We start from the raw sequence: 25231 nt of genomic DNA, 5'->3' as shown, positions 1-25231 counted from the left end.
CCAGAGCCCATTACTTTAGTAGAACATCACTGTTTTCCCAGGAAGTTCCATGTCTGTGCTTTGGGTTAGATGGTCCTAACCCCTTGGATCTGAACACACACTTGTGGGGGTAATCGAGGCCATCATGTGACTTCCTAAGCTTGGGTTTTCTTATTTGCACAATGAGGTGACTAGGAAGAGTGAATGTGTATAAAGAAGCTGGGGCTGGCATAGTGCTCATTTTGGCAGCACATATACTAAGACTGGAATGATACAGAGAAGATTAGCGTGGCCTCTGCACAAGGATGACAGGCAAATTTCATCCTTGAAATTTGAACACGTGAAGCGTTCCATGTTTTCGCTCTGTGGTGACCTGAATGGGAAGGCAGTGCAAAGGGGAGGGGACACATGGAAACGTGTTACTGAGTCTAAGCTGGCAGCGCTTGCCCCAGAGAGGCCAGTATATCCGAGGATGAGGTGTTGAGGCAAGGAATACGACTTTATTGGGAAAGCCAACTGACTGAGAAGATGGCAGAGTAATGTCTCAAAATAGTCGTCTTGTCAGGGTCTGGATGCCAGGTTCTTTCATGTATCAGAGATGGGGGGAGGTAAGAAAACAAAGTAAAAAAGCTATTTACTCTTGCAAATATCTTCCAGAATGGCAAGCCTCAGGCAGGGGGAATATGTTCACTCCTTCCTTCCTGCCATCTATAGGTGGACAGGGTTCTGAACGAAAGCATGTTAGCAAAGGGGCAGGGTTCTCTGCGTGGGCCATTTTGTGTGAATATAATAACAAAAGTGGCCAAAGAAACAGATCTAGCATGAAAGAGTCAAAATTGAATCTTCTCTGTTAAAAAAAAAAAAAAAAACTTAAAAGAAATTCTAGGAATATTTTATGATCATGAAAGTGAGGAAGGAACTCTCAAGATACAAAAAGTTTAAATCATAATGAAAAAGACCGATGGGTTCAACTATATTAAACTAAAAAACTTAATCAAACAACATTTTGAAAAAAATGAACAGCTAAGACACCAAAGAGGCTTCCCTGGTGGCTCAGCGATAAAGAATCCATCTGCCAATGCAGGAGATGCAGGTTCGATCTCTGGCTCGGGAAGATCCCCTCGAGTAGGAAGTGGCAATCCACTCCAGTTTTCTTGCTTGGAAAATTCCATGGACAGAGGAGCCTGGTAGTCTACAGTCCATGGAATCGCAAAGAGTTGGACACAACTGAGCAACTGAACAAGATTATCAAAGAAGAAAAGGAAGCAGCTAGCATATGGCCTGGCACACAGTGGAGTCTCAGAAAAATTTTTTCCTCTTCCCTACTCCCTTTTATCAGGAGGCCATTATCATTCTCCCTTGGAGTCGCTGTTATGCAACTTACAGATAAGCCTGTCAATGAAGAGGAATGAGCAAGTCAGCCCTGGGGCGTAGCTGGGGGCTGTGCAGTTGAGTAGAAGATAGGGTTTGGAATTAGACTGGGCTTTGAATCCAGAAGGCCTTGGGAAAATAACTTAAATATCTCAGAGTCATTTTTCTCATCTCCAAAATGAGAAAAACATTTATTGCTCTTTATGGCTGTCGTGAAGATAACTGAAATAATGTGTGTGAGAACCTGGCACACTGAGGTCTTCAGTAAGTCTTAATTCTGTTTTTAAAAGTCACTAATGCTTAAGTGAAATCTGATTAGCAATCAAGAAATGCACACGAAATGCCCAGAGAGAATTATCTATTTTTCTATAGACTGGAAAGCCCAGACTTTTCCCCTATTTGCTTGTGTGATGTTTTTCGTTATTTTGGAGGCTGAGCCAGAGGAAACAAAAGGTGGCCAGGCAATCTGTCATGTGTGAAGAGAATGCTATGTGTCAGGGGTGGGAAACCAAGTAAATAAAAGATAAGATCCTTGCCCTTGAGAAGCTTCTGGCTTAAGATAAATAAAACATGCAAAAGAAGCAATTTTAAAAACTTGTGAACAAAAAATAATAGCCTGCTTGCCAAATGCCAAGGTAGAGTGAAGGTGTGAGCAGAGCTGGGTATGAAAAGTCAGGGAGATTTTTTTTTTTTTTTTTTTTGCCTAAAAAAATTTTTATTTATTTGGCTTCACGGGATCTTTAATTGTGGCACGTGAGATCTAGTTCCCTGACCAGGGATGGAACCCTGGTGCCCTATATCGGGAATGTGGAGTCTTAGCCACTGGACCATTAGGGAAGACCAGGGAAGTTTCTAAGGACAGAGATTAGCAAGGAGAAAGGGCCCCAGCAGAAGCCCAGAGAAAGAATGAAACGTCTCCTACATGTCAATTTACCTGCACAGAAGGAAAGATTGTATGGAGATAATGAGATAACAAGTCAAGAGGCTCTTAGGCAACTGAATGAGGTCAATTAAGTCAGTGTTTTGACCTGTTACTAGTGCTGGTAACCAAAACAAATCCAGCCTCCCCAGACAGACTGGTTGGAAGAAGGGTTGAAACTCTCACCCATACAAGGTGGGGACCATCCCTGTGCTTTTATTGAAGTGTGAACTTTCTGGTGACTATTACAAAGGGGCAAGGCTACCTTTCTCTGGGTAGGGTTGCACTGAACAAGAGCTAGAAGTCTCTTCAGTCAGTTTAGCCGCTCCAGTCAGTTTAGTTGCTCAGTCGTACCCGACTCTTTGTGACCCCATGGACTGCAGCACGCCAGGCTTCCCTGTGCATCACCAACTCCCGAAGCTTGCTCAAACTCATGTTCATCAAGTCTGTGAGAAGTCTCTTAGGTGCTGTTATTTCAGCACAGAGCAAGTCAAGGTGTGGCCTCTCGATGGAGCTTAGGTCACTGGATTGTTACCTTCACAGTCCAGGAGAGAGGATGCTGAAGACAAGGTTTCTATGTCTAGACACTGGTCTGCAGTTTCATCTTCCCAAGCCTGCCAAAGCTTCTGAATAGAATTTCCTCTCTGCTATTCTCTATAACTAGGTGACATCATGGCGTGCTGGTTCTGGGCATATGGCTCTGTTTCTTTCTGGCTGGGTAATTTAGGCAGCTAACAATAGGAACCTTGATGGGGAAGATTGAAGGCAGGAGGAGAAGGGGATGATAGAGGATGAGATATTTGGATGACATCACCGACTCACTGGACATGAGCTTGAGCAGGCTCCAGGAGATAGAGAAGGACAGGGAGGCCTGGCATGCTGCAGTCCATGCGGTTGCAAACAGTTGGACACGACTGAGTGACTGAACAGCAACAACAATAGGGATGATCTGAATACATGCAAATGTTGAAGATACTGTTGACTTGGTTCCAGACTGTCGCAATAAAGCAAATACTGCAATAAAGCGAGTTGCATGAAATTTTGTTTCCCAGTGCATATAAAAGTTAGGTTTATACTATGCTGCAGTCTGTTGGTGTGCAACAGCGTTATTACTAAAAAGAAACACATCCCTTAATTTAAAAATTGTTGTTAGTTTTTAATCACTAAGTCACGGGTCTCCTAAATTAATCCTTTCTTATATTTTTATTCTTGTTTCCGTTTCTACGTTTTTATTGTATTTTAGGAGTGATTTCCTTCTTTTTTCTCTGTGTGTGTTCATTCTCTCAGTCATGTCTGACTCTTTTGTGACCCCATGGACTGTAGCCTGCCAGGTTCCCCTGTCCATAGAATTTCCCAGGCAAAAATATTGGAGTGGGTTGCCATTCTCTTCTCCAGGGGACCTTCCTGACCCAGAGATCAAACCGGCATCTCCTGGACTGCATGTGGATTCTTTACCACTGAGCCACCAGAGAAGCACTAAATTAAGATACTTAATTGCTAAAAAATGCTAAACATCATCTGAACCTTCAGCAAGTCATAAGTTTTTGTAATAGTGACAGGAAAGATCACAGGTCACATAACGAACGTAATTATAATGAAAAAATTTGAAATATTGCAAGAATTACCAAAATGGGACACAGTTACACGAAGTGAACAAATGCTGTTGGAAAATGGTGCCAGTAGACTTGCTTGATGCAGGGCTGCTGCAAACTTTCAGTCTGTAAAGAATGCAGTATCTACGTATGAAGTGCAGTAAAGTGAGGGGCAATAAACGAGGTATGCCTGTCACATAATTCTCTTCTATGATTGCCGGGCAGTAATTAATTGAAAAGGCTTAGCCCAGTGTCTGGAACACAGTAATCACTTAACTAAATCATTATTTTTTAAATTATCTTAGACTAGTTTAGCGTTTGGTAAAGTTGGGATGCTGCTTTTCTCTAGAGCACAAAGGACAGATTTATCTGGCCCAGAATGGACTTGAATTTAGGTTAAACCCAGATATGACTCAGGGACTTCCCAGGTGGCACAAAGAGTAAAGACCTGGTCTGCCCTGAAGGAGACATAAAAGACTCGGATTGGATGCCTGGCCCGGGAAGATCGCCTGAAGCAGGAAATGGCAGCCCTGGTCCCACGGCAGAGGAGCCTGGCGGGCTGCAGTCCACGAAGCGACACGGCATACACACACATGGACTGCGCTACGCTCATTAACCTTCAGTATGGCAGATCAGGCGCCACTGCAGACGGAAAGACTCCACACTGGGCATATCGCTCACTAAATTTGTGACTTGGAGAAAGTTATTTACCTCCTGCTTCAGTCTTCTCAATTGGTACCTGTCGTTATCAAACTCTTGTGAGGATTAACTGGGCTGAATGGAGCACATCTGGCTTAGAGGAGTACTTGAACTGATTTTTTCCTGTTCTTCAGTTAAATAAAAGTTAAACCGGGATCTAGAGCATTGTCAGCAAGTCTTGGTGGTCTTCTCCAGCTCCTTTACGGTCTAGGACAGTTTGGAAGAAGTTACGGAGAAGAAAAAGCCTGCTTGGTAAGGAGGAGGACTGAGTGGGTGAATATATATTTTTTTGTTTGTTTGTTTGTTTTTTTTTTTTTTGGGTGAATATATTTGATGCTTGATGCAATTCCAATGAGTGTAATGACTGGAAGTTTCTCCAGACAGATGATGACATCATGTAGCCTACTTAGGTAGCAGGTTTCAGAATGAATCGCCTTGGCTGTGTTCCTAGGTTGTTTAGATAAAAGAGTGCATTTAGAACCTAGATCCACCCTATCTCTGGACCACAGCTAGCAAATGGAAGCAGCTGGATTCTCAAGGTTTCTGCTCTAGGAGGTTGAGAGGATACAGTTCTGTCGCCCTGGGCTGGGAGTGAAGATGTCGCCTCTGGTCCCACTCACTGCTTGCCCATGGGTGTGCCACTTCACCCTGGGGTTTCAGCTTCCAATTAATGTTCTCCAAATTCCTTCCAACTTCTAGTATCTTGTAATTTCACGAACGTGCGTGTTGTTTCCCGGCTGCAGGATACGGTCTTAATGGACCCAGGCAATGCCAAAATGAAATTGCCTCACTCCTTTATGAAATTTCTCTGACTTTCTAAAAGGGGCAGGAAAGAGTTCTGTGAGATTAATAATGAGGATGAGCAAATACATCACTAAATTCAGGATGCAGAGTCTGGCCTTTAATGACTTGGAGGTGATGTCCTGTGATGCCTCCAACGCTCTTGCCCCACCACAATCTGATTCTTCTTGGTTGGGAAAGATCGTTTAAAATCTCTAGCTGAAATTGTCCTCTTACATTCAGAGCTGGTTTTCAAGCCATGTCATTTCACAGAGGCTTCCCTCTGCTCTCAGACACCCAGCTGGGGCAGTCTACGACCTCTTTCCACTTGTTACTGTGGATGGATGCGTCAGAGCGAGTCGAGTCATGGGGAAAGCATGAACTCTCCTACGTGCTCCCCAATCAGGTCCCCTCAGGGCTGTTTTCTCTGGAACCAAGCTCAGTCACTTGCCAGACTCTCCAAACAGAGATGTCTCTAAAGTTTTATGAGGTCTCTTTGTTCCCAGGTGAAGCTCTTTGCTGTGTTTATAAAACTGATAGAAGGCTTCTGCAAGAAGCCACCCATTGAAGGGTGAGAACTGGCCACCCAGAATATGACTGGGAGTTTTCTAGCACAAATATAATCACCCATTTTTGCATTTTTAAAGCACTTGGCCGTTGATAAAGCCCCTTCACATGTCTTGCATGACCTTCTTGGCTTCATGATATCTCTACTTGGTAGGTATTAGTAAACCCATTTAGCAGAGGAGGAAAGTAAAGTTTAGGGAGAATACATTTTGCTCAGTCAAAATGGAGTGGATCTGGGACTGTAAAGCCAGCCCTCTGATCCATGAACAGAGCAGCACCAGGAAGTCAACTGAAGTCCACATCCCCACAGGAAGAATCTATGAACACCTCCAGTTCATGATCTCATGACTCATGGGCCCAATTTGTTTGCCAATACCATTTTTATGATGGCTTAGTCATTTTCCTGACACTCTATGTCTCATGCAGATCTAAATTAAGTAGATAAGATACTGGGGCTGCTCGTAAGAAGACTGCCGTCCAGAGAAACAATTCAAATGGGAGAACAGGCTGAATTTTGTGTTTTGTTTCAAGTGAAGGCAGAATAAATGACAAGAGACTAAAAAAAAAAAAAGTTCCTATAGGAAAAGTTGTTCCACTAAGGCAAGGGGAAATCATCCATACATTCTTTCCTTCATCCAGTATTAACTAGGCATCTATTATGTGTCAAGCTCTGTACTAGCAGCTGGGGATACAATGAATATAAGACTTAGTTCCACATGACAGTGCCATTGGGAGGCAGAAAAGTCAATCAGACACTGCAAATAGCCGTGATAAAGATTCCAGGAGAGATATATATGTGAAGGTTATGGTACACCAAGACAGAGACGCCTGACAGAGCAGGTAATATGACCCAAATCGTAAAGGATTAATAAAAAATCTTGCCAACTAAATAAGGGGCAAATTATCATTTCAGGAAATCATCACCAAGGGACTTCCCTGGTGGTCCTGTGGCTAAGACTCCGAACTCCCAAAGCAGGGGGCTCAGCTTTGATTCCTGGTCAGAGAACTAGATCCCACATGCTACAACTAAGACTCAGTGCAGCCAAATAATTTTTTAAAAAATCATCCTAATTATCAGCATCATCCCTGCTACCATATAGTTATACTTCCTCTATGCCAGACACTGCTGTAAACATCCCTTAGACATGAACATATCTGATCCTTACAATAAACCATAAGGAAGTTTTGTGACTATCCCTTTTATTCAGATGAGAAAAGTGGACAGAGAGATTAAGTGACTTACCCAATATCACGCAGTCAGGAAGTGGCAGAGTCAGGATTTGAGCCTGGGCCATCCAGCTCCAGAGAGCATGGGGATGCCTACAGCGGAAGGCCCTGCTGGTGCAGAGCTGAGCAGGTGTGTGTAGGTGAAGAGCCGGGAGCCAGTCAGCGGAGCACAGAATACAACCTGTGTCTGCCCTTGCCGTCCTCCACCCTACTTCTCTTACTCTCCTCCCATTTTCTCACTGTATTCTTCTTTTCAATTTTTAAATAATTAATTAGCTAATTAATTTGGCTGTGTCAGGTTTTAGCTGCACAATCTTTCACTGGAGTGTTTGGGCTTCTCTAGTCGTGGCACACGGGTTTAGCTGCATATGGGATCTTAGTTCCCCAATCGGGGATCAAACCGGAGTCCCCTGCATTGGAAGGCAGATTCTCAGCCACTGGGCCAGCAAGGAAGTCCCAGGCAGTACAATCTTAAGTGCACAGCCTGAGCTTTTGAACCTCACCAGCAATGCAGATTTAGGCAGCGCATCTGCAAAAATGCCAGCCTATGGTTACAACCCCCTAGAGACAGTTGTCCTCTCTTCTTTCCTCCTGACTCTTGCTGAACATCAAGACCTCACTCTCTGGGGTCAAGGGTGGGTAGTATGGGAAGGGCCAGTTCACTTCAGTTTCACCAGTTTTTGAAAAAGTGCCTGTGGAAGATCTGGCAATCCCTGGCCTTGACTTCTTTCCCCCTTGTCCTGAGAAGCCAGTAAGACCACAGCTCATTTTCACAGCTCAGATGATCCAGACTAACAGATGCCTTCAGAAGAAAAGTGATGCTGAGCCTCTGCTTACTTCTCTGAGGTCTTGCAGCCTTTTAGATTTCGGTCTGGAACTTTTAAAAAAATATTTTATCTGTTCTTTGATGGTTTTGTGGAGATGGAAAGAAAATTTATGCAGAATGCTTAGTTATTTTCAGTAAGAGGTTTCATCCAAATGACTAGTCCTTCAATTACGGGAAACTCAAAGTTCCAGGACTCACCCAGCTTTCACAGCAACCCGATGATACAGCTAACCTGACGTTTTCCAATGAGGCACATGTGATTCAGGGAGTTCAAGTAACTTGCAGAAGATCACACAGCTAACAGATAATGGGGCCAAGTTTCCAACCCGAGTTTCTCTACACTGAGTCTCTCTATTTCTCTCTCCATGTTCTCACATTTACCACTCACTAGCTGTCTGACCTTGGGGAAGTCATTTTACTTTCCTGTTCCGAAATTTGTTCATTTACAAAGTGAAGGCTGTATTGGGCTGGCCAGAAAGTTTGTTTGGGTTTTTCCATACCATCTTCGACACAAACCTGAATGAACTTTTTGGCCAACCCAATAAAATACTCTCCATCAAAGATTGTGCAGATGCAGATTTCAGAAAGATTCAGAAAGAGAAAAACAACTATCACATCTTAATGCATATATATGGAATCTAGGAAAATGGTGCTGACGAACCTGTTTGCAGGGCAGGAATAGAGACACAGACAGAGAGGACAGACTCGGGCACAGCAGGGGAAGGAGAGGGTGGGAGGAACTGAGAGAGCAGCACTGAAATGTGCGCATTACCATGCGGGAGGCAGACGGCTAACAGGAGGGTGCTGAGCAACGCAGGGGCTCAACCGGCACCCTGACAACCCAGAGGGGTGGGATGTGGCAGGGGGCTGGGGAGAGGCTCAAGAGGGAGGGGTCATACGGACACGTAAGTGTCGTGTGGCAGAAGCCAATTCAATGCTGTGGGCTTCCCTGATGGCTCAGATGGGAAAGGATCTGCCTGCAATGCAGGAGATCCAGGTGCAATCCCTGGGTCAGGAACATCCCCTGGAGATGGGAATGGCTATCCACTCCAGTATTCTTGCCTGGAGAATTCCATGGACACAGGAGCCTGGGGGGCTACAGTCCATGGGGTTGCAAAGTTTTGGACACGATTGAGCGACTAACACACTTTAATTCAATAACAGAGAGTAATTATCTTCCAATTAAAAATATATTAAAAAAAACAATTATGCAGATGAAATGACTTGGTACATGGAAAGACTGATAGCTATGCCTTGCACATAGAAAGAATTTACTACATGTCTGTGGTTGATATTAGTATTATAGTTCTCTAGGGAAGTTCTGCTTGTCTAGAATCTGGAAGTTTATGACTTGTTCAGAAGAGAACACTTGTCAATCTCTTCCTCACTCCCATAAATTCACCTTTTATGAGCTGCCCCTTGTGCATACAGCCTCCGATGCAGTATATATTTAGGTCTTCTAGAGCTCTGGGCCAAGGCCATGGGTGTCTCAGCAAGTTCGAGTCCTATTTTCCAAAGGGAGGAGTTATTTCCTTTCTGGTCTCTAGGATAAGAGAGGAGGCCTGTCTGAGTAAGTGTTTTGTAGTTACAGGATTTGTTGATCTCATTTCACCCTGTTTTTGAAGTCTTCTTCCTTCCAGCCTCCAGACACGCAGTGGATACGTTTGAAAACAGGGATTTACTATTGTGAAGGCTCTACCATTAGGCCTTTCCTCTCTCAGACTACAGGACTCCTACAGCATTAGCCAGTTGTCTCTCTTTCTCTTTTTAAGCCTTAGCTACCTCTTCAGAGACTTCCAGACTCTCTCTGAAAACAGGGAAACAAAATTCAGCCGAGTCAGAGTTGTCCATGAGATGAGCATCCATTGAGTGCCTGCCATGAGTCAGGCACTCTCTGTTGCCACTGTGGAGGGCATGAGAGTAACCATACACAGTCCTACGACACGGGAAAAAACATGTGAAATTTGCTCAGTTGTGTCCGACTCTGCGACCCTGAATTCTCCAGGCCAGAATACTGGAGTGGGTTCCCTTTCCCTTCTCCAGGGTATCTTCCCAACCCAGGGATCGAACCCAAGTCTCCCGCATTGCACGTGGATTCTTTACCAGCTGAGCCACAAGAGAAGCCCAAGAATCCTGGAGTGGGTAGCCTATCCCTTCTTCAGAGGATCTTCCCGACCCAGGAATCGAACTGGGGTCTCCTGCATTGCAGGCTCTCTGTTGGCATTGTGGAGGGGATGAGAGTAACCATAACACAGTCCTATGACAAGGGGAAAAGGCGTATGGGCCACAGATGATGTTTTATTTAACAACAAAAGATTGTCATAAAGCCATATTTAGGGACAAGGTACGTTGAATAGCTACTTGGGTCGGGTGCAAAGAAGTCAGGGGGTGAAAGGGAAGCGTGCGGATGTGTGTATCTGTTTTGTATTTGGTGTTAGGGCTCCTCTTAGGGATTCCCTTGTAGCTCAGTCAGTAAAGAATCTGCCTGCAGTGCGGGAGACCCGGGTTTGATTCCTGGGTGTGAAAGATCCCCTGGAGAAGGAAATGGCAACCCACTCCAGTACTCTTGCCTGGAGAATCTCATGGACAGAGGAGCCTGGCGGGCTGCAGTCCATGGGGTCGCAAGAGTTGGACACGACTGAGCGACTAAACCACCACCATCAGGGTCCCTCCTGGGAGGCTAATTGAGTGAGAGTACTGTGCAGGGGATGGGAATGAAGCCACGGTGGGTTTCAGGCTCAGGAAAAATGGGGGGAAATGACTGGAGACACATACATCCAGTTAGAATACAAAGATTCTCATGGCGTTCATTTAGTTTAGCTTAGCTTTCCTTATATTCCACATATAGGTGAGATCACGTCGTATTGGTTTTTGTCTTTCTGACTTACTTCACTTAGCATAATGCCTTCAAGATCCATCCATGTTGTCACAAATGGCAAGGTTTCACTTTTTGAATAGCTCGATACGTATACCGCATTCTCACCCATTCGTCTGCCGATTCACACTTGGGCTCTCTCCGTGTTTCGGCTAGTGCGGCAGTGCTGCAATGAACATAGGAAGCAGACGCCTTTTGAAATCAGTGTTTTTGTTCTTCAGATAAATACCCAGAAGTGGAATTAATTCCCGGATCATATGGTAGTTGCGTTTTTAACGTTTCTGAGGAACCTTCATGCTATTCTCCACAGTGGCTGCCCCTATTGACATTCCCTGCAACGGTGTGCAAGGATTCCTCTTTTTCCACATTCTCGCCAACACTTATTTCTACCAAGATGTAACGTTTATTGAAATTTTCAATACTGATGACCCCCATCATTTACAAATGTTTATAATTTTGTATATGTGTGTGTGCTTAGTTGCTCAGTCATGTCCGACTCTTCGTGAGTCCATGGACTTTAGCCCGCCAGGCTCCTCTGTCCATGGGATTCTCCAGGCAAGAATGCGGGAGTGGGTAGCCATTCCATTCCCCAGGGGATCTTCGCCACAGGGAAGGAACGCGGATCTCCTGCCTTGCAGATGGGTTCTTTATTGTCAGGAGCCAACAGGGAAGCCCATCTTGCTGAAGCTCTGTTTCCTCTGTATTTCTTTTTTTAAATTGGAATATAATTACTTTACAATGTTGTGTTAGTTTATGCCTTACAAGATCGTGAATCAGTCATATGTACGCATGTATCCCCTCCCCATTGCGCCTGCCTCCCACCCTCTCATCCTGCCCCTCTAGGTCAGGTCCCCCAGCAGCGTCTGATGAGTATCCTAGGTGTGGAGAGACACTGACTCCATGCACTCCCTCTCTGTCATCTCGGCTGCCTATATTTCTTCACCTTAATGTCTCCAGTTACATGGTTGCGAGGTATGTTCAAGGCAGTTCTTCCCTGCATTACTTTGAGAGAAGGGATGAGAGAATAAATATAGCAGGATGAGCAGCAGAAAAAGGAGAGAGTGGGATTTCAACCCTGGTGTCCAGGAGGCAGCAGAGGAAAAAAACAACACAAAGCAAATGAGAAATCCAGAAAGTCATTGAAAGTAGAGGGGAACGCCTCGGGAAATGCAAGAGAAAGCAAAGGCCGAGGAGGAGGAAACAGATAGAGGCTGAGAGTCCCCGTCACGGGCAATAAAGGGACTAAGAGAGTCCCAGTGGGAGATGGAGGCGTTTTCCAGAAAGATGAAAGCCTGTCACGGTGGAAATGAGATTGGAAGCAGAGGGCGTGATGGACTGACTGCTGTGCCATGGTTCGTGTGATAGACGCCAACCGAGGCGAGACTATTTGAGTAGGAGCTAAGAGGAAACCTGTTCCTTCTCCATGGGCAGACAAATGCTGCAAGCTTGGAAATAATTCCAGCACAGACCCCTTAAAAAAACACGAAACAGTATGTGGAAGTGGACTTCCAATGATTTACTAAGTGTTCGGGGTTGCAGCTGGGCTGAGCTGGAAGTCCCTGCAGATTTGTGTGGAGTAAATTTTTTACCACAAAGGGGAATCGAATGGACATCAGTTGAGCAGCACCGTGATGCCACGAGAAGCATGCTATTATCTGCATTTCACAGGTGAGCCCATCTCACAGGTGAGCCCAGAGATGGAGTCTAAGGTGACAATACATTATTCATCCATGCCCAAGGTCACACAGCTGAGAAGTGTGAAGCTGAGAACCCCAGGCTTTCCATCCTTAAGCCTTACCACTTACATCATGCTGGGCATTATTTCATCCTGGAAATCTCACCCAGGGCCAGGTTCTTTATATACTTTCTCTGAGCTATAACAGGATCCAGCCATGCGCTTAAGTGTCAGCATGTCAGCATGTCAGCATGTCAGCATTTCAAAAACTTGCCACTTCCACATGACCCTAACACCTAGAGCTAAAATTGGACAGGATCTCAGAGCCCAGGCGGTTCTTTCCTTTTCTGATGATTTCATGGGGGGGGGGGGGTTGGGGCGGTGGGGCTCGGATCCCTGAATGGGTAGAGCTCAGATTAGGAAATGTGTCCTTAACTGGCACTAGGGTTAGGTCTCACATATTCTATCCTTGTATTCATAGTCTTGTTAAAGAACTATAGACCACAGAAGCAAAACAATAAACCTATAGGTTTGCTTTCTTCTGTGTTGAAGAATGATGTGATATAATTACGTCATTGTCAAAAAACACTTGACTATGTCTTCTGTCTGAAATTGTTGAAAACAGAAACATAAAAAGAAAGGAGAGTAGAAGCATTTTCAATAACAGTATCAGCTGTTTTGGGGAAGGGAACTAACATTCACAGTGAGCTTGTTATGTCTCGGGTACTTTATATTATGTTACTTACTTCTGGGAGGAAGGTATTAATACCCTCACTTATAGATGAGGAAACTGAGGTTTAAAGATAGTACAAAAATAGTAGGTGGCAGAGCTGGGATTTGAACACAAAGACACTTGAATCTTAATAAGGCAGTGCGTCAGGTTTTAAGAAGGAAGTCTGGGGATTAAGGAGATAAAACCATTAAAGAGTGATCTTTAAGGGGCTTAGAACAGTACCTGGAATATAAGAAGTGCTCTATTCATGTTAATTACTGTTACTGGCATTATTATCATCAGAAGACCATCTGAAAAACCACGCTTTGCAGAGAATCTCTAACACATGCATTCCTCAACCAAATCTAGCATATCCACTAATGCCTGGACATATGATACCTGGAGATTATGTTGATGATAACGTCAGCTGTTCCATTCAGAGTGATGCTGGTTCTGTAAGCTTTCCAGTGTCTCCATTCTTGGAGGTAAAGTGTTGTCAAACAGGCTTCCAGAAAGCTGTTGACTTGTCCTGGCATAGACAGCTGGAAGGAAAGATAAAGGAATTGCCTTAAGTTCAGACCGCTGGTGGCAGTTTTTAAAAGGCAAACTCTGGTTGTCCTTGTGATTATAAGAAAACAGTCACGGGTCAGAGATAAGAGACAGAAGGGCCGAGGCAGTTGAGAAAGGCTTGCCTGGAACTCTGTCTGCCTGACGTGTTCTGAGGTTGGGGAAGATTTGGGGGGAGCTTATTGCTGAAGATCCATCCAATTAAGGTAAGAACAGAAGGAATGGCTAATATTTAAGGACTGTAGAATCGAGTTCAAATTTATCTCAGTTTTCACCTTTGAAACTTGCTCCATGTGGGCTACCAGCTTGCTATCCCATTTTAAAAAATACAAAAAACAAACAAACAAAAAACTTAGGGACTTCCCTGGCAGTCCGGTGGTAAGGACTTCTCCTTCTAATGCAGGGGCCGGAGGTTCGATCCCTGGTTGGGAGCTAAGAACCCACATGCCTCGCAGCCAAAAATAATCAAAACATGAAATAGAAGCAACACTGTAAAAAATTCAGTAAAGACTTAAAAAAAATGGTCTACATTAATAATAGTAATAGTAATAATAATAATAATCATAAAGTTCCATCAGGTTGATAGGGCCCCTACTCCTTCCTTCGTCTGGGCCTTTGCTTACGCTGTTTTCTCTGCTCACGTTCTTTGCTAGAGCTCCTCTTATTATTCCTCAGGACTCTGTTCAGTAACATTTCCCCAAAGAAGTCTCCGTGAACTGCTGCCCCATCTCCCTATCTCCCTACTCTGGGTTAAGCGCCTCTTCTCTGAGCTCGATAAGACTCTGGGCGTACTTCTCTACTACACCACGGCTGACGTCACTTTGATCTCTTGTTCTGCACTGACAATATCTGGTACGGACTTTCCTTTTAGACCGGAGCATCTGGGTCTTCTGTCATTCACCAACACAGTTACTGGTGTGCAGTAAGCTCCTAAGAACGAGGACTTGGCTCAAACTGCATCTGAAACAGGGTGAACCCATCTTGGTGAACTATGCAGACAATAGCTGGAGTCACATGCATTAATAAAAAAACCCACCTTCTCTTTTTCCTGCCCCACCTACCTTGCCCAGTACTCTCTCTAATCACCATATCCTGTTTTGAGAAACAAAAAGCTACCTTCAAAGGCAAACCTGAAATCTAAACATAAAAAGCGATGACAAAATGACCACAGATGATGAGGATGAAAGGCTGGGTGATGCATTTTATCTTTTCTGGAAGGCAGTCTTCCTTGGGCCTCCCTGATGTTGCCCTCGTTCATTTCATGTCCCTTTAAGTCAACAGCCAGAAATGACGATGGATGCTGGCGCTCAGCAGTAGACTGCCTCAAGCTCATCCTCCTTCCAGTTCCAAGCTGGGATTCAAGCCTGGTGTGGGCTGCGGTATGCAAGCTTTGAACTTGCCTGGCACATGTATGAAACAGTGTGATCCAACTGGTAGCAGAAATTCCATGTTTATGCAGAACAACATCTGCAGATTTTATCTCCAGTTACAGTCACCCTTGGTATTTGAAGAATGAAATGAAGCAACCACAGAAAGAGATAAAATGGCAAGTATTCTCTGTCCGGACTCTCTGTAGCTGTTGCAAATACAAATAGGCTTCACAACGAGAAAAGGAAAATAGGAAGATTGGGGATTAGGGGGAAGACAGAAATATGAGCATTTATCTATCAGAGCTGGCATATAATTGATCCTGTGTCAGCTTTGGAGTGGTTGCTTAGAGCTAGAAATATGTGGGCTCCTGGCTCTGGCATGTGCAAAATGACGTAGGTACAAAGTTATTCATTGCAGGACTTCCCTGGTGGCTCAGTGGTAAAGAATCTGCCTGCCGATGCAGGAGACATGGATTCAATCCCTGGGTTGGGAAGATGCCCTTGAGAAGGAAATGACAATCCCCTCCAGTATTCTTGCCTGGAAAACCTCAGGGACAAGAGAAGCCTGGTGGGCTCCTCTTGACACAGAGTCAGACAGGACTTAGCAACTGAAAACAAATTCATTGCAACATTTTTTTTTTTTCTTTTACAGTAGCAAAACATTGGAAACAACCCAGTAAGCAAGAATGAAGCCCTGGTTAATTAAACTGTAGTATGTCTGTACAATGGAATATTGTGCAGCTGTAAAAGGAAAAGAATGAGGAAGGTCTTCATGCACTGATGTGGGAAGATCTACCAGGTAATTTGTGAAGTGAAAGAAGCAAGGCACAGAGCAATAGGTATCGTGTACCACGCTCGTGTACACATGGGAGAAAAATAAGTCTATACAGTTCTCATTAACTGGTATATGTATAGAGAAATGCTGAACGTGCCTCTACGACAAGGAGCGCACGACAGCGGTCACCTGTGTATGTGGCAAAATAGACAAGATGAGGGCAACTGGACATTTGCGGGTCAGTGGGGATGAGGTGTTTTTTAAACTTTTTATTTCATGTTGGAATACAGCCTATTAACAGTGTTGTGGTAGTTTTAGGTGACATCAAAGGGACTCAGCCATACACATCCATGTATCCATTCTCCCCCAAACTCCCCTCCCATCCAGGCTGCCATGTAACATTGGGCAGAGTTCCTTGTGCTAGACGATAAGTAGGTCCTTGTTGGCTATCCACTTTAAATATAGCAATGTATACATGTTCATCCCCAACTCCCTAACTAGACGAGAGACTTTTTATTGCATCTCTTTCTAGCCTTTATGATTTCGAAAGATGTGACTGTATAATATGCTTATGTGCTGTGCTCATTGCTCAGTTGTGTTCAATTCCCTGTGACCCCAGAGCCGGTCAGGCTCCTCTGCCCATGGAATTTTCCCAGCAAGAATACTGGAGTGGCGTGCCATTTCCTGCTCCAGAGGATCTTCCCAACCTAGGGAGCGAACCCACATCTCTTGTGTCTCCTGCATTGGAAGGCGGACTCTTCACGCCTAGCACCACCTAGGAAACCCATTAGTGTTTATAAATTAAATCAAATAAACAAGCATTATAGCTCTGACACTTTGTTACCAGCTGATCCTGGAAACTTACTTAACATCTTCCAGTCTGGATGTTGACTTCAGGGCAATGAAGATATTTACATTTGCCCTCCATGGCCTGCTAGGTCCCTGAGCAACAGTAAGTGGAAAGCCCAGTGCTTGGAGGAGTGCCCACAAATGTTGGGTGAGCTTCCTTCCCTATGGGAGTGCCAAGGTTCTCTCTGTTCTGGGGCAGAGCTGCGAGCCACTGGCTCCGAATTTCTCAGGAAACAATTTAGGTGCAACCTTCTCCTGCTTGCCTTGTCGAGACTTAGTATCTGAGTCGTAGCTCTCCAAGTAAAAATGATCAGTGACCTTAAGAATTCAGTGGCCCCTGAACACTCTTTTGGGCGGGGCAGCCTCTAGAAACCTCTGCTTCATTTCCTTGTTGGTTTGTCTCTTCCCCATCGGCTGGCTCTGCTTGTAGTCAACTCTTGCCTGACTTCCTGGGGAGCAGTCCCAGGGCTCAGGTGCCTCCCCCGGGGGCGGGGGCGGGGGCGGGGTGGAAGGAGGCCGCTTGCCTGAAGTGAGGGGACCGAAGTCTGTTATCAGTGAATCAAGCTTTCTGCCCCAGGGAAGCCTTGGGAAGAGAGCCAGGAGCCGGAGGAGGGGCTCCGAGGGACCACCCAGCACCCCAGCCCGGTCTTGTGATGCGGGGGTCACGGGGTGCTCTGACATCGAGACTGGTGTGTGATCGTTCGCAAGTCAACGCCGAGAGAGTCGCAAGCGGAGCGCGGAGGTTAGGACGGAACCCGCAGTGCTGGGCGGAACAAAGCCAGCCGCACACACGCTTGCACCGGCCCTTTCGCTTCCTCGGGGAAGGGACCGCGCGCGGCCTCTAGCGGCCTCTCCTACACCTGCACTCCCGAGTCTACACCCTTGTGCATGATGGGTCCTGTGCAACTCTGCCACGGGTACGTGGGCAAGAGGCTGCGGGACCGCGTGACGTGGTCCTCGGAAAATCCTAACCCGGCAGAGTTGTGGCGGGTCCCGTCGGCAAGCGTGTGAGTCAGGCTGGACCCCACCCGCCCCTCGCCTGCCGCTCTGGGCTCCACCCGCCTATCCACGCTGCATCCAGAGCTCCTCCCCACGCCCTTCCTCCGGCTCCTCTCCCAGCTCGGTTCCCCTCTCCGCCTCAAGTTATCCAGGGGCTGTCTGCTGCCGTTAATCTCAGGCAATGCTTTGCAGCACTGGTCGCTGCATGCCTTCAGGCCCTCCTCTGCACGGATCCTGGGGCCTAATATTTCTTGAATGAGTGAAGCAAGCCTGTTTGAGTAAGTTGAGAGAGGACCTGAAGTTGAACTGCTTCCATTCGCCTTAATCTATTTTCTAGGTTATTTAAAAACATGCAGCAGTGACTCTTTTCTGCCGATAGTTACAAAATTTTGGTATTATGAAATGTGCTGGACACAACGATCAAATCAAATCCTCTGATTTTTTGGAAGATCATTGTAAACCCTATCTTTGTTCCCTATTGAGAAACAAAACAAAACACGAAACAACAAAAAACCACAAAAGACAAAAAAAAACCACCCAAACGCTTGCATACTCACTGGGTATATGAAACTGTTTAAGGTACAAGTACTACATTTTCTTGAACCCAAGATGGATCCCTTTAGGGCAATTACAGAGATATAACCTGGCATTGATTTTTGTGCATATTCTTACTTCAAATGTCTGTTTTCTGTATTACCAGCTACTGTCCACAGAGGGTCATAAATCCCCTGGAGAAGTCATATGTTACACCACGTGATTTGCTTTGCATCTGTTTTGCAGCTGTTCACTTTGCAGTTTTATTTTGCCTGTTGGAAACCCTAGAGCAGTACTTCTGAAACATGAATGTACATACGGGTCACTTGGAGGATCTTGTTAAAATGCAGATTTTGTGTTAGAAGGTCTGGGGAGGGCTGAGATTCTATAGTTCTAAGGAGATGCCAGGTGGTGCCGATTCTGCTGGTCCGGACACCACCCTTAGAATGGTGAGGTGGCGGAAAAATAGGAACAAAAGGAGGGAACGCTCGTGGGATTAGTGTGGACGCGCTTGCACTGAGAACTGGCTGTGGAGGAGTTTTCCTTGGAGAGTCTGGTCTACTCTTCCCCTTGCCCTTCACTTTCCCTTTTCTTTAAAATATTCTTTCCTGTTGTCTTGATTGGAGAGAAACTGGGAAAGCAAAGCCAGAAGCTATGTTGATCCAGGATGTGTGGGTAACATCTTAGGCTTCTTCGGGTCATCTGGGCTGGAAGAAAATGAAAGGATCTGCAGCTTAGCTATCCCTGAACCCTGTGCGGCCTCTGCACTTTGTGTAAGAGCAACCAGAAGGAGACCCAGAACCGCGGTTTCAGTTCCCTCAACTTTATGTTACTAATGTGAGAGATACAGTGGGCATTTGCAAGGGGCTCTGCTCTGCTCTTTTCTTTCCGCATGCTGTGATCAAGGGCGGGGTTTCTCAGCTGCTGTACTGTTGAAATTTGGGGCTGGATAAATATTTGTTGTGGGAGAACCTGACTGTCCTGGGTGTTATAGGATGTTTGGCAACATCTCCTGGACTCTTACCATTTAGAAATCTGCAGCGCCTGCCCCGCCCCCGCCACTAGTTCCCAGTTGTCACAACAAAAAAAGTCTCCAGACATTTCCTAGATAACATCTTGGGGACCAAAATTGCCCTTGTTTGAGAAACACTGATCTAAGATAAAGAATATTCCGTCAGTTCTACTCGATGTCTATCTTTCCCAGCTTTATCTGTCTTTTTAAATAGCATCTTATTTTCCACTTCCTAGGTGGAATGTTTCTAAGTGGGATACCACAAAATGAAGTTTCCAAATTAGTGACGCTAAGGCATATCAGTTTGTACTCCGTGCCTATTCCAATGGATTGGTTCTGGCTACTAGAGACACTAGGTTGAAGAGGGTTCTGAGGATTCCATTTGCATCAGGAAATAGCATTGTCTGCCACGGATGTGGGATAGAGTGGCCATTATGTTTGCCATGAGTTTGTCTCATTTAAAACTATAAATTGCCAGCTTCCTCTGCATTCCAGTTTATTCTCAGGGGGGCAGTAGTTGGAGTCTGTTGAAAAGCATGTTGGCTTTGGGATCTGAAGATCTGAGTTGGAATTCCAGCTATGCCATTTACTAAATATGACCTTGAATGAGTGGATCATTTAATCTCGAGTTTCAGTTTCCTCAGCTTAGAAAATGGGCTATTCATTCCTAGGTCATACAATGGGTGTGAGGATTAAAGGAGACAAATGAAAGTATCAAAATAGTACCTGTCTTACAGGGCAGAGGTCCCCAACCCCTGGGGCCATGGACCGGTGCTGATTCGTGGTGTGTTAGGAGCTGATCCACACAGCAGGAGGTGAGTGAGCAAAGCTTCATCTGTATTTACGATTGCTTCAGGTGGCGCTGGTGGTGAAGAACCTGCCTGTCAATGCAGGAGACATAAGAGATGTGGGTTAGATCCCCTGGGTTGGGAAGATCCCTTGCAGAAGGGCGTGGCAACCTACTCCAGTGTTCTTGCCTGGAGAATCCCATGGACAGAGGAGCTTGGCAAGCTGTAGTCCATCGGGCCACGAAGAATTGAACATGACTAAAGCGACTTAGCACGCACTCATCACTCAGATTACTGTGTGAGCTCCACCTCCTCTCAGATCAGCTGTGGCATTAGTTTCTCATAGGAGCAAGAATCCTACTGTGAACTGCGCATGCAAGAGATCTAGGTTATGGGCTCCTTATGAGAATCATCCTGAAACCAACCCCCTCAACCCCCAACCCCTAGCCCGCGGAGAAATTTTCTTCTGTGAAACCAGTCCCTGGTGCCAAAAAGGTTGCAGACTGCTATGACAGGGAATGCTCAACAATAATTGATATATTATTTATTCGATCAATAAATAGATGTCACAAATATATGGCCAGGGAATAGCATCCTATATTAAATGTTTGGAAAATTTCAGAAGATAAAAGTAGGGTCTTGAAAGAGCTTATCCGGAAGAAAAAAGGAAGGGGCCGGAAGGGTTGGGCCAAGCATCCTCTCAAAGTGGACTTATACTGGGAAGCTGTTAAACTGGCCCTCAGTGAGAAAATAATTTAGAAGAAGTAAGAGATATTTGTAGAGATGACTCACTAGGAAAACCCTAAAGAGTTTTCGAAGTTTGTCCCCAGACAAGCAGCAGTAGCATCACCTGGGAGTTGTCAAAAATAAAGTCACAGGACTTCCCTGGTGGTCCAGGGGTGAAGAACCCATCTGCCAATGTAGGGCACACGGGTTTGGTCCCTGATTCAGGATTCCACATGCTATGAAGAAGTGAAGTGAAGTGAAGTCACTCAGTCGACTCTTTGTGACCCCGTGGACTGTAGCCTACCAAGCTCCCCTGTCCATGGGATTCTCCAGGCAAGAATACTGGAGTGGGCTGCCATTTCCTTCTCCAGGGGATCTTCCCGACCCAGGGGTCAAACCCCGGTTTCCCGCATTGGAGGCAGACACTTTAACCTCTGAGCCACCAGGGATGGGTCCCAGGTATCACAACTGCTGAGTCTGCACTCTAGTGCCCAAGAGCTGCAACTAGAGCTGGTACTTTGCAACAAGGGAAGCCACCATAGTGAGAAGCCCTCACACAGCAACGAAGACAAACATGACCAAAAAAAAAAAAAAAAAAAAATGAAGTTACAATGGTGGGACACTAAAGCACCTGATTCATAGGCAAGAAACTCAGGACCTCTCTCAGAGCTATTTTCTCTTAGTCTTGCCTCTTACAAAGTATGAGTTTTCTAATCCACAGTAGAGAAGAAACAGCAAACTCAAAGGTGTGAAGTGGAGGTAGTGGATCCCGAATGCAAAGAGTGATGAATGATAAAGAATGGAAAACCCCCAAATATTAAGAAAGTGACAACTGATAGAATAGAAACCCCCCAGATATTAAGACTGGACTTGGGTTATGTTAAGTGGGGCAAACAGCCTTGTACCCCTCAATAAGTCCTTTGGTTACTGTTTAATATTCCAAAAGTTGTTATCTGTAATGTGTCCTAGAATCAAGAAAGATTTTAACCATGTGTTTTTTTCTTGGTTTAAAATCATAGGAAGGTGTAAGTTTCAGAAATATTTTTTATCCACTGAAATCTGTACAAGAAAATTTACTATTTGGCTCTGCAGTTGCCAGTTATATAGTAATCTATTTTGCATATGAAAGTTTGTATTTAACTGTTTTATTCATTAAAAACCTTACAGTGGTTATGCATATTTAATTTCAGAAAGTTGAGAGTTGGTCAGAATATATTTTGTAGTACCTACCATTGCTTTTCTGAGGTAATAAAAGGTTGTCTGGCAGAAACTGAAAAAAAAAAAAAGAGAAATATTGTTATTTAAACAAAAGGAACATTGCAAATAAATGAAGTCTGAGTACTTTAAGAAATCATTGTTGTTCAGTCGCTAAGTCGTATCTGACTTTTTGCCACCCCATGGACTGTAGCACTCCAGGCTCATCTGTCATCTGCTATCTCCCAGAGTTTGCTCAGATTCATGTCCATTAAGTTGGTGATAATATCTAACCATCTCATCCTTGGTCTCCCCCTTCTCCTTTTGCTTTAAGCCTTCCCAGCACCAGGGTCTTTTCCAGTAAGTTGACTCTTCCCACCAGGTGGGAAGAGCCAAAGTATTGGAGTTTCAGCAATTACAATGAATATTCAGGGTTGATTGTGTATTAACCATAATTATAGATCTTCAAGAGTTAAGTGAATTTCATTCCATGTTACCAGCTATGAAGGTCAGTGCTTCAGGGATTGGCTATTTGTTGAGATGATTTATTAGGCAGAACAATGAATTCTCAACATGTGGTCCTTGGGCCAGCAGTGTCAGCCTCACTTGAGAGCTTGTCTGAAATGTGAAATTTCAGGTGCCATTGTGATTTACTGAATTAGAAACACATGAGTAGGTGGAGCGCAGAAAATCTTGGTTAACAAGCCTTCCAGGTGATTCTGGTACATGGTCAAGTTTGAGATTCCCTGCTCTAGACTGAGGTACCAGCCTTCATTCTTGTCACCCCAGTGGGCACAAGTTGTTCTCAGTTCAGAATATTTGGACCATAAATCTCGAGTGGTACCTAAACCTAGAAGAAAGAGCAGATTGAGATAAACCTCGGTTTAAATTCTAGCTTCACCACATGTTACTTATGTGCTTTTGAACATATTATTAACGCACACTAAATACTACTAAGCATTTGGAGATTTAGTTGTTCTGAAAATGGAATGAGCTGATATGCATAAAAACACAGTTTGGACTCTCCTGGTGGTCCAGTGGTTAAGACTCTGTGCTCCCAGAGCAGGGCGCACGGGTTCAATCACTGGTTGGGGAAGATTCCACGTGCTGCCTGGCGCAGCCCCCTGATGGTAATAAAAGACACAAAAGGCTAATTACTAGAGCTCTTGCCTTTCCTTATTTTGGTTAGGCATCAGAGATATTTCTAGTTGGAGAATGTGACTTCCTATAAAACCTAGAAGGGTTGGAAGGGGTAGGAGGTGGAAGGGAGGTTCAAGAGGGAGGGGACATATGTATACCTATGACTGATTCATGTTGATCTATGGCAGAAACTAACACAATATTGTAAAGCAATTATCCTTCAATTAAAAATAGATTAAAAAACCAACACTAAGTGCTCAGAACCAAATGTATCTGATATTCTAGTATTAACCCTATACTTTAAGTAGATTATGGGTTAAAAACTAGTCTAGCAGGCTTTGGTGTGCTGACCTGGGACCAACTTATTTCTTGGCTTAGTCATGCCTTTAAAAAGCACAATGCAATTACCCTATGGGGAAATATAAGCAAAAAATGTAATTTACACATGGTTTTTTGGACATGCCCTATTCATTAGATGTTTCTAGGTATATATCTTTAGTGAAATCCAGATAGTTAAACTCAAGGAACCAGGGATTTGGAAGGGCCATAAAATCTGTGCCTTTCCTAATACTAATCATATACTTTGTAATTAGGTAAAAATTAAAGGACAGGATAGTTGCAACTTGTTTTTGGTGCTGGTCATGCTAATTTGGAAATGAAGAAGTCAGACATTAGGGCAACGCCGGCCTGGCTGAGGCACAGAGGAAAATGAAAACGCCTGTCTGGCCACGAAGTCACAGTAATTGTCTGCAGGATAAATTTTCACTGAGCACCCTGTCACCTCAGTCACCACATCATAGGATGGCTTCAATGCTGTAGTTCAAAGGCAAGAGCTCCAGGTGCTTGAAGTGAACCATTCATATATTCTGCCTCCCAGGGAAAGTACAAATTGTGAAAAGAGCTTACAACCTTTATTCAAGGTGCGTGACAATTTTTCTCCTCCTTAAATTGGTCTGGGAAAATTTTGGTGGCTACATCCGAAAGACCCTACAAATTCATTGGAAGCAGTAGTAGCATAGTGGTTGTAGACAGTGGTACCTACGGGGCAGAATACCTGGATTATAATTTTGGCTTTATTTGTTGCATTTACCTTTTTTTTCTTACACCTTTCAGTTTAGTTCAGTTCAGTTGCTCAGTCGCGTCCAACTCTTTGTGACCCTACGGACTGCAGCGTGCCAAGCGTCCCTGTCCATCACCAACTCCCGGAATTTACTCAGACTCACGTCCATTGAGTCGGTGATGCCATCCAACCATATCGTCCTCTGTCATCCCCTTCTCCTCCTGCCTTCAATCTTTCCCAGCATCAGAGTCTTTTCAAATGAGTCAGTTCTTCGCATCAAGTGGCCAAAGTATTGGAGTTTCAGCTTCAGCATCAGTACTTCCAATGAATATTCAGGACTGATTTCCTTTAGGATGGACTAGTTGGATCTCCCTGCTGTCCAAGGGACTCTCAAGAATCTTCTCTGACACCACAGTTCAAAAGCATCAATTCTTCAGTGCTCAGCTTTCTTCATAGTCCAACTCTCACATCCATACATGACCACTGGAAAAACCATAGCCTTGACTAGATGGACCTTTGTTGGCAAAGTAATGTCTTTGCTTTTTAACATGCTGTCTAGGTTGGTCATAACTTTCCTTCCAAGTCGTTAGTGTTGTTTAATTTCATATCTGCAGTCACCATCTGCAGTGATTTTAGGGCCCCGCAAAATAAATTCTGTCATTGTTTCCACTGTTTCCTCATCTATTTGCCATGAAGTGATGGGACCAGATGCCATGATCTTAGTTTTCTGAATGTTGAGTTTTAAGCCAACTTTCTCACGCTCCTCTTTCACTTTCATTAAGAGGCTCTTTAGTTCCTCTTCACTTTCTGGCATAAGGGTGGTGTCATCTGCATATCTGAGGTTATTGGTATTTTTCCTGGCAATCTTGATTCCAGCTTGTGCTTCGGCCAGCCCAGCATTTTGCATGATGTACTCTGCACAGAAGTTAAATAAGCAGGGTGACAATATATAGCATTGATGTATTCATTTCCCAATTTGGAACCAGTCTGCTGTT

At 44.6% G+C, this 25231-nt stretch overlaps 2 long non-coding RNA genes and 1 other non-coding gene across 4 annotated transcripts; 2 read left to right on the top strand and 1 right to left on the bottom strand.

Moving 5' to 3' along the window:
* Positions 1–212: 212 nt before the first annotated feature.
* On the top strand, positions 213–315 carry LOC138424064 (U6 spliceosomal RNA). Its single transcript, XR_011250633.1, has one exon. It is a non-coding gene; the product is annotated as a U6 spliceosomal RNA (small nuclear RNA).
* A 9925-nt stretch (positions 316–10240) lies between these two features.
* Positions 10241–14556, bottom strand: LOC138423355 (uncharacterized). The gene is made up of 3 exons (XR_011250239.1): positions 14413–14556; positions 13622–13764; positions 10241–11001 (listed from the first exon to the last, which is right to left on the bottom strand). It is a non-coding gene; the product is annotated as an uncharacterized lncRNA (long non-coding RNA).
* Positions 14557–17282: 2726 nt separating this feature from the next.
* Positions 17283–24901, top strand: LOC138423356 (uncharacterized). Of its 2 annotated transcripts, none has more exons than XR_011250240.1 (3): positions 17283–17525; positions 20066–20143; positions 24290–24901. It is a non-coding gene; the product is annotated as an uncharacterized lncRNA (long non-coding RNA). The 2 variants fall into 2 exon arrangements; XR_011250241.1 differs by lacking the exon at positions 17283–17525 and adding an exon at positions 17670–18060.
* The last annotated feature ends 330 nt before the right edge of the window (positions 24902–25231 follow it).

Source organism: Ovis canadensis, chromosome 18 (genome assembly GCF_042477335.2).
Source record: "Ovis canadensis isolate MfBH-ARS-UI-01 breed Bighorn chromosome 18, ARS-UI_OviCan_v2, whole genome shotgun sequence".
Taxonomy (NCBI): Eukaryota; Metazoa; Chordata; class Mammalia; order Artiodactyla; family Bovidae; genus Ovis; species Ovis canadensis.
This window is presented reverse-complemented; position numbering and strand designations above follow the sequence as displayed.